This window comes from Callithrix jacchus, chromosome X (genome assembly GCF_049354715.1).
Source record: "Callithrix jacchus isolate 240 chromosome X, calJac240_pri, whole genome shotgun sequence".
NCBI lineage: Eukaryota > Metazoa > Chordata > Mammalia > Primates > Cebidae > Callithrix > Callithrix jacchus.
This window is the reverse complement of record NC_133524.1, coordinates 9,698,877-9,718,261: the sequence shown is the minus strand read 5'-3', so window position 1 is coordinate 9,718,261 and position 19,385 is coordinate 9,698,877. Positions and strand designations below refer to the sequence as shown.

Here is a 19,385-nt window from a genome sequence, read left to right as displayed (position 1 = left end):
AATACTCCCATCACTTCAGAGGCTGTAATCATAAGTGTGTCATCTGTCCTGGAAACATATTTTCAACTATGGCATTTTTAAATACAGGACTTGAGTTTTCAGCATTCTCAAAATCAGAAGGAAAAGGAAAGAGCGGTCCAGAAAAAGCTCATTCTCTACAGACAGACAACCACCGCCCTCTCATAAACCCAACAATCCAGTCAATCTCTTGGTTCCCTTTCCACCCTCAGGAACATCTGATGCAATTGACCAGGTGAGAATCATCTCCATGACTCCTCATGCCACTGACTGGCTTCCACTATGGAACCAATCATCTTCTGCATGAGGCATAGTGGATTTTTCTCAGCAAGCAAGACAGAGGCATTCTCTTCATTTCAAACAGCATTATTATACCTTTAAAAGATTCCACTGAATTGAAACCTAAGAGGCTGCCAGCATTTGACTACTTTTGATTTAAAAGAGCCAGTGTCATTTGGTTCAATCTAATGTGGGTACAAACTAATTGATATGTACAACTGAAATCGAAAGTCTGGTTTACAACTGTGGCAGCCCTGGGGGAGAGGAGCAAGACTTTCATATCCTTTCCAGAAAGACAGAGTTGCAAATTCATGGTGCTCCTTTGGGGCTGCCTCCCCACCTCCAGCCCCTATAATCACTGAGCAAGGCCCTCTGGCTGCAACCAAGGAATACTCTTTGCTCTAGGGCTTTTGGGTTTATCAGCTCGGCTTTCCTTACTCAGTCCCCACCTCCCTTTCATCTCCTCAGGCCATCTCCTCAATTTAAATACTTGCACTCTGACTCCTCCTCTGGCTTTCCAGAGGGCCAAACAGATACGACGGCTTTCATGGTGACTTCTTCACAATCTTTCCCAAAATATAAATGTGTACTGTGTATACACACTATCTACACTACACTATGTATACACACACACACACCAGAGCCTTGTTATTCATGGATTCCCTGTGAATTGGCCTATTGGCTAACAACTATTTGTAGCTCCAAAATCAGTACCTGCAGCACTTTCACAGTCATTCTCAAACATGGAGAGAGCAGCTGTGTCACCAAATGCACGTGTTCCCAGCTGGGCGTGAACAAGGCTCTCACTCTGTAAACATGTGTCCTTTTTGCAGTCTATTCACAGTGCCAGTTTTTTTAATTTTTGTAGTTTCTCGGTGACTTTGCTGCTTAAAATGGCCCCCAGATGCTGCAGTGCTGTCTTGTGTCCTGAAGCATAACTCTGGGATGCGTCTTCTGGGGAAAATATGTGTGTTACATGAGGTTCGTCCAGGCGTCAGTCACAGTGCTGTTGGCCATGAATGCAATGTGAAGGAACCAACGGAAACACACAAATTAAACGGAAATACATACAAAAAATTTATGCACTGATTGCTTGGCAACAACGTTGTGGCCAGAGGTTCGCAGAAGCCTCACTGTATATTTCCCCTAGGAGTGATGCTTTCTATAGTCTCAGTGACTTTACAGAACACAGCTCCAGTGAATAATGGGAATCAACTGTACACATGTACAACATGAAGATGCAGCTATCCCAGTAATCTCTGTTGGACTGAAGAAAAAAAAAAAAAAAAAAAGAAACTGAAACCCATTTTGCTGCATTTTCACATTCCGTAGCCATCCTTGCATGACCTGTCACTATCACCTCTCTCTTATGCAACCTTTCTCCTGTTCCTCCGCCCTCGATGGTTCCTGCCTCTCTACTAAATCAGGGCTACATACTTGTAGGATAGCTGCGCTCCATCACAGAGAAGCCTCTCTGCCCATTAGCCCTTTTGTGTAGGTGAGATTTGATTAAAATGAACGTCAAGGGCAGCTGTGAACGGAAAAAGCCAGGGCCAAAAAGAAACTGCTGGCAATGAGGAGCAGAGATGAACCTTTCCCTCTGTAGACTGATGGCTCTTGAGCCCATGCCATACACGAGACCCCAACAGTCCCTTTCAATTCCTGACTCAGCATCTCTCAGAAGCAGCTCTGGTATTTGTCTCCATGTTTTACGTGGGAAATGGATGGAAAAATGTAGTATCCAGAGCAAGAAGCAAGCGTTGGTTATGAAACAGCATGTCAACTCCTCCTTCCTGTTTCACAACTCCTCTAATACCTGATGTGGAAACATTTCCAAGAAAGCAAATGAGCAAAGACAAAGACTCAAAAGACTGAAATTTCTCTTGTAATATGAGTGATCCTAACAATGAACCAAATAGGTTTTAACGTGTCTACCTTCATGAAGAATTGTTCTAGCCCGAATTCTAAAAGGACCCAATATATCAGGCAGAAAGGAATCCTTTAAAAAGCGATCAAAGCCTACTTAAGCAAATTCACAAAAGATGACCAATTATCAATTAATATCATCAAGTTAAATATTTTTAAAATATTTTTTAAAACTTTTTTTAAATTGCATTTTAGGTTTTGGGGTACACGTGCAGAACATGCAAGATAGTTGCATAGGTATACACGTGGCAGTGTGATTTGCTGCCTTCCTCCCCTTCACCCATATCTGACATTTCTCCCCATGTTACCTCTCCCCAACTGCACCCCCCTCCGCTGTCCCTCCCCTATTCCCCCCAATAGACCCCAGTGTGCAGTGCTCCCCTCCCTGTGTCCATGTGTTCTCATTGTTCATCAACCGCCTATGAGTGAGAACATGCGGTGTTTGATTTTCTGTTCTTGGGTCAGTTTGCTGAGTATGATGTTCTCCAGGTTCATCCATGTCCCTACAAAGGACACGAACTCATCGTTTTTGATTGCTGCATAATATTCCATGGTGTATATGTGCCTATGAGTTGATTCTCCAAGGAAAAGAAAAAAAAATCCCTCTATTTGTAACACCTACCACCATGTTTCAAGTTTGTACATCTTCCAAAGAGAACTAAGATAATGAGATAAAGGTAATCGTATTCCTTACTTCCATTTAGACTAAGTGTCTAAACTTGATTTTCTCTGATAGGGTCTAAGTCAGCTTTTAATTATGTCAGACACACATGACTAGATAACCAAGAAGTACCCTCAGACTTCCCTATAAGACAACCCTAGAGTATGGAATATGCTGAAATGTTCTGGCAAATTCTCTTCTGGAATATGGTCACTTTCTTTCTTGGTTCCTGTTCAAGGCAGTTGAGTCATTCTAAGTTCCAGTGAACATAATAATTATACAAATCTGCTATGGTGCCAAGTGAAGACAAAGCTGTGGCCACTGGAGTGCACTACATGCAGCTTTCAGCACTGGCATTGGCCGTGCGATCCCCCATAACTCCACCAATTTAGATCAGGGACTGTGAACAGTCTCGAAGGTGAATCACAGTGTGGTACTGAAACAACCTTACACAGTGTTTGGCCCAGGCTCTGACATGACAGAAAAAAAAAGACAATTCCTGTATTTTCCTGGGGCCAGTGTCACAGGGGTGGTTAGGGACAGCATCAGGACTGACCTTAATATTTCTGTTCCTATGAGAGGGTTCTTTCCAGGGAAATAGTCAGTGTATCAAACAAACAACAACAACGAAAATCTACAATTATACAGGTCTTCGTTTTTACTTTTGAGACAAAGTCTCACTCCAATTGCCCAGGCTGAAACACAGTGGCATGATCTCTAGATCTCAGCTCACTGTAGCCTTGAATTCCTCAGGTGATCCTCCCACCCCAGCCTCCCATGTAGCTGGGACTACAGGCACACACCACCATGTCTGGCTAACTTTCTGTATTTTTAGTAGAGATGGGATGTCACCATCTTCCCCAGGCTGGTCTTGAACTCGTGAGTTCAAGCAATCCACCTGCCTCAGCCTCCCCAAAATGCCTGGGTTATAGGCATGTGCCATCATGCCCAGCCTACATGGTTCTTCTTTGATTTAATCCAGGCAATCACAGATGAGTTCTGGAACTCAAATTGGGCTTAAATAACCCAATTTCCTTAGACTGGATAAAGAAAATGTGGCACATATACACCATAAAATACTATGCAGCCATAAAAAAGGATGAGTGCATGTCCTTTGCTGGGGCATGGATGAAGCTGGAAACCATCATTCCCAGCAAACTAATACAAGAACAGAAAATCAAACACTACATGTTCTCACTCTAAGTATTAACAATGAGAACATGTGGACACAGGGAGGGGAACATCACACACTGGGGCCTGTTGGGGGCTGGCGGGTCTAGGGGAGGGAGAGCATTATGAGAAATACCTAATGTAGATGACGGGTTGATAGGTGCAGCAAACCACCATAGCACATGTATACCTATGTAACAAACCTGCAAGTTCTGCACATGTAACCCAGAACTTAAAAAAAAAAAAATTTCCAAACAAGTAAATCAACTAATCACCAAAAGTCTTCATTTCCTCTTATACATGCTGCACAAGTAGAATGTGAGAACAGGTCCTCTGCAAGAAGTTACACTTCCTGGAGAAGCCAGGCAGGAAAATCAGAATCCTCTCCCTCTTGATGAGTAAGACAATCTTCCAAGGGACTTAGAGATTGCTTATGTGATAATGCCAGTTCCTGGTTCCCTAAGGCACAGTGAAGCAAGTGGGAAAACATCACCTCCATTGAGCGTAAAGAGTTCCTAGAAAGCATTCTGGCAAGTAGAATTGAGACTCTGCCCTATGGCACTGGTAAGAAGCAGGTGGAGGGAAGTGACCAGCGGAATCTCTCTCTATCACACTCCCAGAGAAATGAACTACATTCATCACTGGCTCAGAAACCCAGCCAATGCCAAAATCACATTGCTTGTCCTCAAAAGCATGTCTTCTAGCACATTCCCAAATGGTTTCATCCTTCCATTCCTTCCTCCCCTACACACACACACACACACACACACACACACACACACACACACCCTCTAGCCCCAATCTCCACTCCCTGCATCTAATACCACACACCTTGTATCACCGTGCCATTCATCAATCAACAAAATGTCTTGGTACAGAAGCATACAGAAAAGAAAGAGAAGTTTGATTTCTTCCCATGGTGCCTCCAGCTCAAGTCCTCTGACACAAGTCACAAACACTGCAGGCCTCCACAAAATGCTGATACCAGCTGGGGTGAGGGTTCCCTTTCCAAAAACTGACATTGGTTTTCTCACTACTAAAATTTGACTTTAAAGAGGTTGGCTCATTTTAATGTAAATTTTCTTTAGACATAACATGATTAGAAATTACCAAGACTAGTAGCATAATGACATCTGAAACTGCTAGTCCTGCATTTGGAAAAGTGGCAGTTAAAAAAAGCACAACATGGCTCTCTCATTTTTTTAATGAAGCCAAGTCCTCCTCCTAATTTAGTTCACATACTTCTATTTTCACCTTCTCTTTTACTACACATGAATTTCTAGGTCATCTGCTTGTCAGACACACCATCTTAGTGTCTTAACAGCCAAGGGGATGATAGGCAAGTTAATAAATTAGCAAAAAGAGCAACTGAAGGGTGGACTCTGTTCCTCTCCCTGCATCCCACAAACCAGTAAGTGTCCTTCCCACATGGGGAACCAGGAACAGAAGCCTTGTTCTCACAACTACTCGATGTACACAAGGAGAACCACTTTAGTGAATCAATACTAACACCCCCCTAAAAAAAGTATTTTATAACTAAGTTATTTCTATAACTTGCTGGTAGCCCCAAAGGCAATACTTGGCTGATCTAAGCATAGCAAATTTCAGGTAACATAACATCCTCCATAGAAATGCTTCCTGCACACTTTCTAAAAGGAAATCTATCCATGCTTGCTGTGTACAATTGAGGTGGGGAATGGAGAAGCTCTGACTCCCTGAATTGTACTTCTGTTGTTCTATCAGCAAGCAATTCCTGATTTTTAAAAAATATCTGAAACATTTCAATCACCAAAACAACTTGAAGGTAAGAGAAGAAAAGAGGCTGTCAGTTTGCCAATGGCAAGGCTCTTTTCTCCTAATTGCCACATAGAAACCGAGAATCAATATGCCAACCATTCAGCCCCCAAAGCCTGGAAACAGGATTTACAGCAAGGTATAAAAGGCTGGTCCCTGGGTACTCGACAAATGAGTCTTTAACCACAGAGCACAACTCACATTGCAATTGATACCATTAGCAACTGACTGTTACCGTATGTTGAGTGCTGTGCAGAGTAGAAACAAAACATAAAGCATGATCATTGCTATTGAGAATTTACTGGCCACTAGCTGGGTGTGGTGGTATGCACCTGTAGTCTCAGGTACTTGGGAGGCACTTGAGCCTGGGAGGTCGAGGCTGCAGTGAACTCAGATCATGCCACTATAGTCCAGCCTGAGTGACAGAGTGAGACCCTGTCTCAAAATAAATAAATAATACTGGCCAAGTGCAGCGATGCGGTGGTGCAGTGGCACACACCTGTAATCCCATTACTTTGGGAGGCCTAGGCAGAAAAATTGCTTGAGCCCAAGAGTTCAAGACCAACCTGGGCAACAACAGTGAGACCCATCTCTACAAAAACAATTTAAAAATTAGCAGAGCATGGTGGCACGTACCTATAGTCCCAAAATACTCAAGAGGCTGAGGCAGGAGGATTGCTTTAGCCCAGAAGTTCAAGCCCGCAATGAGCTATGATTGTCCACTGCACTCCAGCCTGGATAACAGAGTGAGATCCCCTTTCTAAAAAAAAAAAAAAATTTAAGAACAAATTTTTTAAGAATTTACAGTTTTGTTAGTGAGCAGAATAAAAGGACAGAAGAAACAGCTGGCAAAAGGCCACTTGGAGAGAAAAAAAAATTAGCTCATAATAGAAATCTAATAAAACAGATTTTTCCCACAACAAATAAATGGTCCATTTATTAAGCTACCAATAAAGAGCAAGAGTAAATACTCAATACAACCAAGAATTAATACAGTATGAGCAGAAAACATTTTTTCATTACAGAAATAATAGATCTAGCTAAGACCTTTGGGTTTTAATTCACCTCTCCACACAACTATCTGAGAGATATTAAACCTTTCTTCCTACATGTGTCTGTGTCTACTTATATGAAAAGAATCACCAGTTCCCCTTCCCATTTGGAACAGTCTTACAAGACATGGTTCTCAAACTACAAAGTGCATGAAAATCACCTGAAAATTGCCTGTGTATGCAGGGTTTCTTGGCCTCAGCACAACCAACATTTGTTGGGCCAGATAATTCTTTGAGGGGGGCTGTCCTGCACACATTAGGGTGTTTAGTGGAACTCCTGGTGTCTGCCCACTAGATGCCAGGAGCAAGCCCCACCCAGTTGTGAAAGGCAAAAATGTTTCCAGACATTGCCAAATGTCCACCAAGGGACACAGTCCCCTGTCCTCAGGTGAGAACTGGTCTCTAAGATGGAATCAAGGAAGCCACATGTTTAACAAGAACCCTGGCTTGGGGCATTGGCTCACACCTGTAATCCCCGCACTTTGGGAGGCCAAGATGGGAGGTTCACTTGAGCCCAGGAGTTCAAGACTAGCCTGGGCAACATGATGAGACTCTGTCTCTACAAAAAAATGTTTAAAAATTAGCTGAGTGTGGGGAGTGTGCACCTGTATTCCCAGCTACTTGGGAAGCTGAGGCGGGAGGATGACTTGAGTCCAGAAAAATGAGGCTCCAGTGAGCCATGATCTCACCATTCCACTTTAGTTTGGGTGACAGAGCGAGATCCTAGCTCAAAAATAAAATAATAATAAAAAGATAACAAACACTCAGTGCTTCAAAAAGCTGCCTACAGAGCTGATTTTCTAGGGTATGACTGGATGTATCCACAGTCTCTTCCACAGGAATCATCCTCCCATAATGGAAGTTTATGGTTGCTTCATTTGCCATGTGACTTTTCAGGGCCTTCAGACTAGAATAGCCCTCCCCAACCCGTGGAGGCTGGACCTCACCATGGGACTTGTTTTGGTCAATGGGATGTTAGGAATAGTGGAAAACAGAGACTTTAAATATGCCTGCATGATTTATCTTGGCTTCCTATGCCTGATGGGAGAAGCACAAACATGTCCCAGGGTCCCCTGATGAGGAGACACATCATTTCAATCCTAAGCCTAGCCCAGAACCTGACCAGGCCTTCCTATTCCCAAATAAGTCCAGGAGACACACAGGTAACCATTGACTAGTGAGCAAGAAAGAAACGATTTAAGCCTCTGAATTTGCGGTTTGTTTGTTATACAACATTAGCATGGCAGAAAGCTGACCAATACACTCCCAAACTATTTTTGAGCCAAAATTCTGATTAACAAGCTATTTATTGTTGAGTCTTCTGTCCCTAACTCCATCAGTCTTCTCCACCATTCTGTGAAGCTACAAGCCCAGGGGCTCTTGATTCAGGCCCCAGAAATGCACACACAGCATCTGCAAAGTCCTTATCCACAGCTGACACAGACTCTGAGACTCCAAGTCCAGAATAGTAGTCTGGCAGAGTCCCTGATGAAGTCCCAAACCTAGAGTGGGCAGGGCCAGAGCAGAGGTTTCTTGGGAAGGAAAGAGGACCTCAACACATAAGTGAGTATCTGAGCTGCTCAGCAATCTCAGAGCTTTCCAAAATGGAAAGCAAATCCTGGCCCACTCAGAGTAATCAACACTGAGGGCAAGCATGGTGGCTCAAACCTATAATCCCAGCACTTTGGGAGGCCAAGGAGGCAGGATTCCTTGAGACCAGGAGTTTGAGACCAGCCTGGGCAAAAAAGTGAGATTCTATCTCTATCAATCACTCAAGCAACCAAGCAACCAATCAAGACTCAGTGAGTAAGCAGGCATACAAACCAAATGGCTCAACAGTACCGGATTTCTCAGTTATTCAAGAGACACAAAACAAATGTTTAAAAAGTCTATGGATCTTGCAGGCTTCAGAAGAGCAAATTAAGAGACAGAAGCAAAGGAAATAAGTCTCTCCTTAAAGACTGACAATGTAGTAGGTAGAATAATGGCCTCCAAAGATGTCCATGCCCAAATCCCTGGGACTTGAGAGTATGTTTCCTTATATGGTAAAAGGGACTTCACAGATGTGATTAAGTCTCTTGAGAAGTAGGGATTCAGGATCTTCTGGGTGGGCCCAATGTAATCACAGGAGCCCATAAAAGTGGACAGCCTTTCCCAGCTTCGGTCTGAGAGAGAGATGCCTATGGAAGGATGTTCAGAGAGGTGCTAGGCTGCTCCTCTACAGATGGAAGAAGGGGCCATAAGCTCGGGAATGTGGCCAATCACCAGGAGCTGGAAAAAGCAAGAAAGCCAATTCTCCCCTAGAGCTTCCAGGAAAGTTGTGGCCCTGTTAAAACCTGATTTTAGCACAGTGAGACTCATTTCAGACTTGTGGCCTTCAGAACCGTAAGATAATAAATAGTCATTGTTTAAGTCAGTAAATATGCGGTCACTTGTCACAGCAATGACAAGAAACAAGTATGACCAATTATACCACCAACCAGGAAAGTATGATGGCCTTGAATCTTATCAGTAAGCCCTCCGTTGCAGGCACAGATGCTCAAGAAAGTCATGTGCAGGAATGGTTTCAGAAAATCACCCTCCAGATTCTCTAACCTAACCTGGAAAAAGTCATTTCAGTCATACACAGACAAAAGGCTGATAAATTCAGAAAAGTAAACAAGCTTATGATTCTGTTCCTGGATCAATCAGGGTTGTGACTTTGGGAACGCCATAGAAGACAGCCTAACTCTTGCTGCTTAGAATCCCACGACCTCAGCTCTGGAAGGAACGTCACACAGCCCTCTTGGGAAATGCAAGCTTCCTAATTCTTATGCCAAGAAAGGACCTTCTGACTCCACCCAAAAGATGCAACACAAGAGAGACCTGCAGGCCCAGCTCCAGCTGAGCAAAATTGTTTTACACATTGACCTTTAGGTTCAGGAAAGTGGGAGAAATGTGGAGGAACTACAGCAAATGGGAAGGGAGAAAATGACAGTTCATGCTAGAATAGAGGCTAACTATAAACAATTTTATGAACAATATTCCATTTGTGAATGATTTTCCATTTTAAATGTAATTGGAGGGCAGAGCAGCCTGTGTCTCTAGCTGACTTATCCCAGAACATTCTTCTACCTTCCTTAATTACCTAGGGTTTTGACAGAACATTTGCAAGAAACTGGAACAACATATACTACAACATGGATGAAACTCAGAAATCTGAAGTGAGAATCCAGGTGCAAAAGGTCACAAGTCACATGATTCTGTATCTATAAAATATCCAGAATAGATAAATCCATAGAGGGAGAAAGCAGATTCAGGGTTGCCAGGGGGCTGGGGAGAAGGGGAAGGGACAGTGATGTCTTAACGGGTACAGGGTCTCTTTTGAGAGTGATAAAACTGTTGGAAAATTAGCCAGTGGTGATGGTTGCACAACTTCATAAATATACTAGGATTCCTGAATTATATATACACTTTAGAGGAATCAGTTGTGTGTATGTGCAGTAAAGTTGTCATTAAAAAAGAGAAGAAGAAACTAGGACATTAGCCAACGAGTACAAGTCACTGCAAATCCAAAATTGAACCATCCTAAGGAGATAAGCCTCCTTCCAGAGCCTGGAATCCTCCAGGAATCCGTTCTACCACTTCTCCTGAGTAAAGAATCTGAAAGGAATGAACTGAGGTCAACAGCAAAGACAAGAAGCCGAGACCGGAGGTACCTGCAGAATGTGCTCGGGGACGAAGTGGAAAAGCAGGGCTTTATCAGCAAATTCATGAAGATGGTTTTGCAAGAACAAGTCCACAATAATTTAAAGCTGCTCTCTGTCAGTGAAAAGAGTCAAACTGTAAAATATTTGAAGACATTTATTCTGAGCTAAATATGAGTGACCATGGCCCGTGACATGGCTCTCAGGAGATCCTGAGAACATGTGCCCAAGGCGGTTGGGGCACAGTTTGGTTTTACACATTTTAGGGAGACGTGAGATTTCAATCAAATACATTTAAGATATAGATTGGTTTGGTCCAGAAAGGTGGGACAACTCAAAGGGTGCGGTGAGGAAGGGGGATCTAGGATAAAATTCTTCTGATTGGCAATTGGTTGAAAGAGTTATTATTGGCCAGGCATGGTAGCTCATGCCTATAATCCCAACACTCTGGGAGGCCAAGGCAGGCAGACTGCTTGAGTCCAGGAGCTCGAGACCAGCCTGGGAAACATGTCAAAACTCTGTCTCTACAAAAAAATACAAAAACTAATCAGGTGTGGTAGCACACACCTGTAGTCCCAGCTGCTAGGGAGGCGGAGGTGGGAGGATTGCTTGAGCCCAGGAGGTCAAGGCTGTAGTGAGCTGTGATCATGCCACCACACTCCAACCTGGGCAACCAACCTTGTCTCAATATATTAAAAAAAAAAAAAGCTATTATCAATAGAAATAAAAAGTTTGGGTTACCATAAGGGGTTGTAGAGACCTAGGTTTTATCACGCAGATGAAGCCTCCAGGTAGCAGGCTTCAGAGAAAATAGACTATAATTGTTTCTTATCAGACTTAAGGTCTGTGTTGATGTTGAATGCTGGTCCATTGTTCATGAATTCCAAAAGGGAGGAGGGCATAATGAAGCATGTCCGAAGCCCCTTCCTGTCATGGCCTGAACCAGTTTTTCAGGTTAACCTTGGAGTGCTCTGGTCTAGAGGATGGAGTCCATTCAGATGGTTAATCAAAAGTATTACCATTCCCAAACTTAAAAAAAAAGGTGGTAACAAATACACTGATCATACACATCTTCTGGCAACTTTCTAGCTGCTCCAAGGCTTGTTAGATCAGATACCTGAAAGGCAAATTGGCCCCCTTTCGTGAATTGATTTGAGACCGGTTGATTTTGGCAGAGCAAGGGGATGAAGAAAGGATGGATTTTGTTTGCTTGTGAAAAGGCAAGCCTGATGACCAGCTGTGCTTTGCCCAGAGACTCCAGGGGGCATAGCAGCACCTCAGAGCTCTTGGCACCAGGCACAGCTACAAACTCGTCCCACATGGGCAGGTGCTGACAGCACAGCACAGCCATTCCATCAGAAAGCCATCTCAGCATCTGCAGTAGAGGGCAAAATTAGGCCCAATGAGGGCAGACTCCCATTTGGGGAAGTTTGTTTCTTGCTAACATCAGAACCTTCCTGACCTACTCCAACCTATTCTTGGTACTCGCCCCTTGCCATAACATAAGGAAGCCATGCCCAGAAGCCCAAAAGAAGACTGACACATTCAACTACACAAAAATGGGAGCTTGATGTTCCCATTACAAGGCAAGGAATGGTCTAGAGAAGAAATACCTGGAACAACTAACAAAGGATTAACTATCATAATTTACAAAGATTTCCTTTAGGGCAGCAGTCCTGGAAGTCTGTGTGGTCCTTGAGCCATTGGCCCCAGCATCAGCTGGGAGCCCATTAGAGAGGCCGAGTCTTAGCCCTGCCCCTCATTCACTGAATCACAAACTCAGGGGATGGGGCTTGCCACTCTGTGTTTTGGTTTCTCAGAGATTTGGGGGAGTATTTTTGCAACAGGATCTTGTGCTCTATCACCCAGGCTGGAGTGCAGTGGCAGGATCACAGCTCACTGCAGCCTTGAACACCTGGATTCAAGCGATTCTCCCACTGAAGCCTCTCGAGATGTTGGGACTGCAAGTTCACACAACACCTGGCTATTTTATTTTATTTTATTTTGTAGTGCCAGGGTCTCCCTACATTGCTCAGGCTGGTCTCAGACTTCTGGGTTCAAGCTATCCTCCTGCCTCAGCCTTCCAAACTGCTGGAATTCCAGGCATGAGCCACCATGCCCAGATGTATTCTGTGTTTTAACAAGCTCTGCAGGTGGTTCCGATGTATGATGACGTTTGTGAACCAGTGTATAGCCATCTAAACATTTACAGCGGCATCATTCATAATTATGACAATAACAAACATCCAACAACTGGTGAACGGATAAACAAACGATGGTGCATCCATACAGGATGGAATCCTACCCAGCAATACAGAGGAATGAGTTAGTGACACGTGCAACAACATGAAGCCCCAAAATCATGATGCCAAGGGAAAGACACTAGGCAAAATAATGAGAACATACCATGTGATTTCAGTAACATAAACAGCTAGAAAATGCAAACTCTTCTAAAGTCACAGACCACCCACCAATGGCCGCCTGGGGAAAGGGGTATAAGGAGGGGGAGAGACATTACAGAAAAGCATGAGTCAACTTTGGAGAGTGATGGAAACATTCCTTATTTTGATTGCGATGCTGGTTTCACGTGTGTGTGTGTGTGTGTGTGTGTGTGTGTGAAAAAAACGGGCCAGGCACGGTGGCTCACACCTATAATCCTAGCACATTGGAAGGCCAAGAGGCAGGAGGATTACTTGAGCTCAGGAGTTTGAGACCAGCCTGGGTAACACAGGGAGCCCCCATCTCTACAAAAAATAAAAAATTATCCAGGTGTGGTGGTGTGCACTTGTAGTCCCAACTACTCAGGAGGCCGAGGTGCGAATTTTGTTTGAGCCCAGGAGACTGAGACCAGCCTGGGCAACATAGTTAAGAACTTGTCTCTAAAACATATATATGTAAATAAACAAAGAAATAGAAAAAACAGATTAAAACTGTACACTTCATACATGTCCAGCTTACTGTACTTCAATATACCTCAGTAAAGATACAAAAATAAAGAAAGCAGATGGTGTGAAAAGAATAGGAGTCCATTGGGATAAAGATCCAAGACTGCGTATTAGTATGTGGACAGCTGAAAGTATTAGAAAAACAACTACAATATTGCATTCCAGACTGAATGCTGGTGATTCTGCCAGAGGGGAAGGAAGGGAGAACTCTATACTGCTTGGGTTCTTTGAAATTCACATAGAATCAGTGTCACCTGAGGAGGGATTCGATTGGGGCAGGCAAATAGACCTCAAAGAAAACCGCACAGGAGTTTGTTAAGAGGACAGATCAGGGCTTGTTGGAGGGTGGAATGCAGAGGCAAGCAGCCTTCAGGAGAAGGGAGAAAAAAGCCCAGCCAGGTCAGAGGACAGAAGGAGGCTCAGCCCTTGTTGGGGGGAGTTAGGTAAAGAAGGCAGGCAAATGTGGGCACTCGTTCTTCAGGGAATAGACACAGATGAACATGTCCACCAGATCAAAGCCAAGGGGCACTCCCGGTTTCTCCATCTACACAGTCATTACATTGTTCATTTGTAAATGAATACTTCTGTAGGGTTTGAAAGTCACTTTTTTCTTCTAAACTGAGCTCCAAAGTCTTGTTGGTCTTTTTTGCTTTAGAAAAAAAATCCGTATTTCCATGGAATGTATAACAACTAAAAGATGCTTGTGTTACTTTCAAAGCCCCATGGGATTTTTTTCTTTCAACTTCGTTACATCTTCATGGAGGATTTAAGTACCTCATTTACAGCTACCACCAGGTGCAAAGCTTCTGAGGCAGGGTTTCTTAATTTCTGCAGCACCGACCTTTTGGGGCTGGATAACTCTGCTGGGAGAGGAGAGGACCTTCCCCTGCACTGCAGGAGGCCATCCCTGGCCTCTACCCACCTGCCCACTAGATGCCAAGAGCACACCTTCCTCACTTATTTTTTTTAGACAGAGTTTCACTCTTGTTGCCCAAGCTGGAGTGCAATGGCGTGGTCTCAGCTCACTGCAACCTCCACCTCCCAGGTTCAAGTAATTCTCCTGCCTCAGCCTCCCGAGTAGCTGGGATTACAGGCATGTGCCACAGCACCCAGCTAATTTTTGTATTTTTAGTAGAGACAGGGTTTCACCATGTTGGTCAGGCTGATCTTGAACTTCTGACCTCATTATCCGTCCACCTCGCCCTCCCAAAGTGCTTGGATTACAGGCGTGAGCCACGGTGCCCAGCCTCCTTACTCACTTACAACAACCAAAACTGTTCCCTGAGAGCAAAACTGTAACCACCTGATGGGTTCTTCCTGCAGCTGCATAAAGAAAGTCCATGGCATTTTAGTAGAGTAAAAGTTTAACAGACACAAGGCTTGCCATGCCATGTGGGAGATGGAATAACTAAGGGAAAGGCAATAATTAAGGGAAATAAATAATTAAGAGAAAGGCAAGATGGGGGGGTGAGTTAGCTCATATTTCTTTCACTGTCATCATTCTCTCACTGATACAATTTTTACAAAGGTGGTTTCAATCCCCACTTTGGCTTTCAGATACCTTATTCTTAAGGTGCTGGCTATAGAGATAGAAAAAGGGTGATGACCATTCTGGATTCTTCTTCTTGAGAGCGGGCATAATTGCGGGGGTTGGTCCTAGGGGAACAGGAGTGAACCCACTGCTTTGCAACTACCTGCATGTACTCATGGGTTATGATAAAAATGTTAATGTTCTCACTCATAATTTCAGTACAGCATTTACATCAACAGTTGACTATAGGTTGTTAGAAAGAGAGACTGGGATAAACAGGAAAGAGTACATTTAAATATACTGTTTTGTATCTTTTAGTCAGTGTCCAAGTCCTAAGACTAGATCAGTTAAACAGCTGTTTCCCAGATCAGGAGGTGGCACTGCAGAAGGGCTAAGCCTCTGTAAGAGGCATTTCCATAGACACAGAAGAAAAACAAAGATTAACACTGGGCACAATTTATCCAGACATTAGACTCAAAACAACTTTAGTTACAGAGGAGAAGGTGGTGGCAATCTAACATGTTTTTCTCTCATAATAAGCTTCAGCTTGCAGGGCCTCAGGAAAGAGGAAGCAGCAATTTTATTGAGGCCAAGTTAGAAAGAAATGAAAGAGAAATCTGAAAGCATTAGTTTGGGGACTTGTAGTCCAGAAAGAATTCAAGAGTCAGTCCTAATGACAGTAAATAATAAAAATTCAAAAATAGTGAACAAGACTATATTCTAACAACAGGTGTTCTATAGTTTTTTTCTGAAACATAATTTCTGTCTCAAAGTCCCTATTTTTACTAAAGACAGATCGCAGTAGGACTAATTTATGTGCAAAATAAGTTTTATTCTTACTATACTTGGCCTGAGTGTTTGCATAAAGTCAGCAAGAACAATTATTTGTCATATAGGCTCCTTTCAAATGTTGGCTTTGCTGGAACTTTATTCCATAAGAAATCTCAGATTAGACTTCAAAGCCTTTAGCCCAGCCACGGATTTATCTGTGCCTGCAAATACTTGCATTAATTGGGTGAATTCCTCACCTCATGGGCCCAAGATGACTTGGGGCTCCTGGAACTGTCAGAAAGTGACATTCTTTACTTAGGAACCTGTCCAGGGACTGTGTAGACAAGGTATGAGACCAGCTTACCCAAGGGGCCTTTATTGGATCTATAAGTCAACTTCGATTCCTTAAAGCAATCTGAAAGTATGCCATTCCAATCAAAGCTTTGGTAAAGCAACCAGTGTCTCCAATTGTGTCCTGCTACAAAAGCAAACAGATTTTTATTTAACTTATACAAATAACTATACTGCCATAAATTAAATATACCTGCAAACAGTTTTCAAATCCTAGAGAAATCCTTGAGAGAGATATGCTTCAGATTTTGTTCAGAAGAGCATACTTTATTCCAATTGTTAAAAGCTGTAAATAGCTCAAAAGAAAGAAAGGTTTTCTGGACTCTGAAAAACAAAAGAATTAGCAGTGTTTCAGACAAAAAGCCATAAAAAGATTGTTTTGGTCTTCCATTAATTCAGTCTATGTAACTGACTCCTGTTCTGCTCAATATCCATGAACACATTAGCTCTTAACAGGAGCCTTGGAAGCTTTTCCCTCTATTTTAATGTCACAGTCTCCAAAGTTATCAGAAAACTAGCAGAGTCCTATAGCTGATTATAAAACCACCTTGAAAATAACCAAAGTAAAACAATTGTGGATGACAGAAGTTTCAGAACAGCCACAGTTAAGGTCTGGTCATCTCTGTGGCATACAATAATTTAACATAACAATCATAATTATTACCGATAACATATACTAAGACATATCAGAATTACAGGAAATCTTATACAATTCTAGAACACACACCAATAGCACATTCATACAAATACAGTCCAAAGAAAGCTAAACACTACTGCATACTTCAGAATGCTGACTGTTATGGTTTTAATCCATCAAATAAGCCAAATATGTCTCTTTTGGACTTTAGAGTATTTAATATCTGGAAGGTTAGACAGATTTTTTTAAAAGGGCTTAATTTAGATTTTGACTTTGGAAAGTTCTATCAAATATCAAAGGTTTAAACACTTGATATTACAAAATAAAATCCCAGGTCACTAGAAGTCACTTATGTAGCCATAATGCTAACTCAATAATTTTTAAAAGGCAAAAATTTTCACTCACTGATAAAGGGGAAACTCGACTTTACAAACAGGACAAAATAAAGACACTATGAGGCCAACTGAATCTGTCTCCTCTCTCCTCGTTTTTCTGTCATTTATTCAAAAAAGTCAAACAAAAAAATATTCAACCTACAGAAAAAACAAATAATCCCCTTCAAATCTTAGCCAACTTGTTCATACCCACAGAACTTCCTTTACAAGATTAATCCTTTACAAATCTTTTTCAACGTGCTTAAACTTTTAGTTTTGTCCCATCACTCTTTTAAGACGATTCTTAAAATCCTCTGAACTAGACAAAATTACATTCCCTTTTAAAAAAAACCATATTCCCATGCCTTCTTATAGCCACCCACAAAACACATTCTACTTTCCGGCCAGGTGAGGTGGCTCACGCCAATAATCTGAGCACTTTGGGAGGCCGAAGCGGGTGGATCACCTGAGGAAGGGAGTTCCAGACCAGCCTGGCCAACATGGAGAAACCACAACTCTACTAAAAATATAAAAATAGCTGGGCGTGGCGGTACACGTCAATAATCTCAGTTACAAGGGAGGCTAAGGCAGGAGAATCACTTGAACCCAGGCGGAGGCTGCAGTGAGCCAAGATCTCGCCATTGCACTCCGGCCTGGGTAACAAGAGTGAAATTCCATCTCAAAAAAAAAACCAAAAACCCACATTCTATTTTCCTTCCATATCTTGTGTGTAAAACTGTTTCTCAAAGATAAAAAACAAACAAAAAACTGTTTCTCCAGTAGTCTCCACTATATGTGTTAGCAACTGTTTTTTTGTGAAAAACCTGGTAAGTAAGCAATTTTAACCATGTATAAAACTGCAGAACCCATGACTCTTTCCAGCCTGGCCAGAGGAGAGGACCTGGCTAAGTCCATGTGTCCTCAGGCCTTACCTAGAATCTAATGGCTGTAAAACAGACAAGTCAAACAATTATTAAAAGTCATAGAAGCAGTTTATGACCTTAAAACATCTAGCAAAGAGTATCTGACCTGCCTGATTTAGACAAAATGTGTCAACTCTGAAGATATTTTTATTTTACTTTACAAATAATCTTTAAACTGTCTTTATTTTTGAAAGATCAGAGTCATATTGATCTAAAAGGCATTAAAGTTTCCATGTTTCTGACAATGTTTAAGTGCTTATTTTTCTTTAAGCCAATTACTATTATTATTTTTCTTTTTCTTTTCTTTTTTTTTTTTTTTTTTGAGATGGATTCTCCACCTGTTGCCCAGCCTGGGTTGCCTTTGAACCTCCACTCCCAGGTTCAAGCGATTCTCCTGCCTCAGCCTCCTGAGTAGCTGGGATTACAGGTGCATGCCACCGCGTCTGGCTAATTTTTGTATTTTTAATAGAGATGGGGTTTCACCATGTTGGTCAGGCTGGTCTCGAACTCCTGACCTCATAATCCACCTGCCTCAGCATCCCAAAGTGCTGGGATTACAGGCATGAGCCACCGCGCCTGGACTAAGCCAATTATTTAGAGCTGTTTTATATAAACATTATATAACAAAGCTAAATACACAGAAAGACAGAAATGAAGAATCAAGACAGAATTCCATTGATAGAGGTGTTTAAAGGGAGAACAGGGGCTTTAAAACAGTCTCTGTATACATATAACCCAAATATCAGCTTTAATTAAGTCAATTTCTAACTACAGAGCTCTCAAAAGAAAAATCATTTTAAAATCTTTTTACCAGATTTCAGCCAGGGCATTTCTGACTTTTGAAGCTTTTACTAAAGGGAACTTCCTATGTGAAATCAATAAGCCTTACCTAAGGGGATGGGTTAAGCATGAATGCAAGAGGTATCTCCAAAGAGCTGGTAAGCAATTTTTAAAAGATCTAGAATCTCCCTAAAGGTAGTTCAGAGAAAAGAAAATTCAAGACAAGAAATCAGAAGCTGTCTATGGAGGAGAAGAGAATCAATAAATGGCAAAAGTCCCAGAAGTATGAAACCACAAAGGACTTGCTCCCAAAGCCCAGAAATGAACCCAGGCCATCACTGTGGGAGAGCAAAGCCTTAGCAACTGACCTGCAGCACAAGGTCATTGCTATTGCACTTCCCAGAAGTCTAGAGCATTTTCAAGCTTTCAAAGGATTTTAACTGCTCAAGAGAATTTGCAAAGACTAGCTATGTCGCTATTATGCATC

General features: G+C 42.4%; 1 protein-coding gene and 1 long non-coding RNA gene across 3 annotated transcripts in view; both read right to left on the bottom strand.

The window, feature by feature from the left end:
- TBL1X (transducin beta like 1 X-linked) overlaps positions 1–19,385 on the bottom strand; it is a 250,659-nt gene that overhangs the window by 216,726 nt on the left and 14,548 nt on the right. The window lies entirely within an intron of this gene.
- LOC144580990 (uncharacterized) overlaps positions 1–19,385 on the bottom strand; it is a 151,169-nt gene that overhangs the window by 117,857 nt on the left and 13,927 nt on the right. The gene's annotated exons all lie outside the window — the stretch shown is intronic.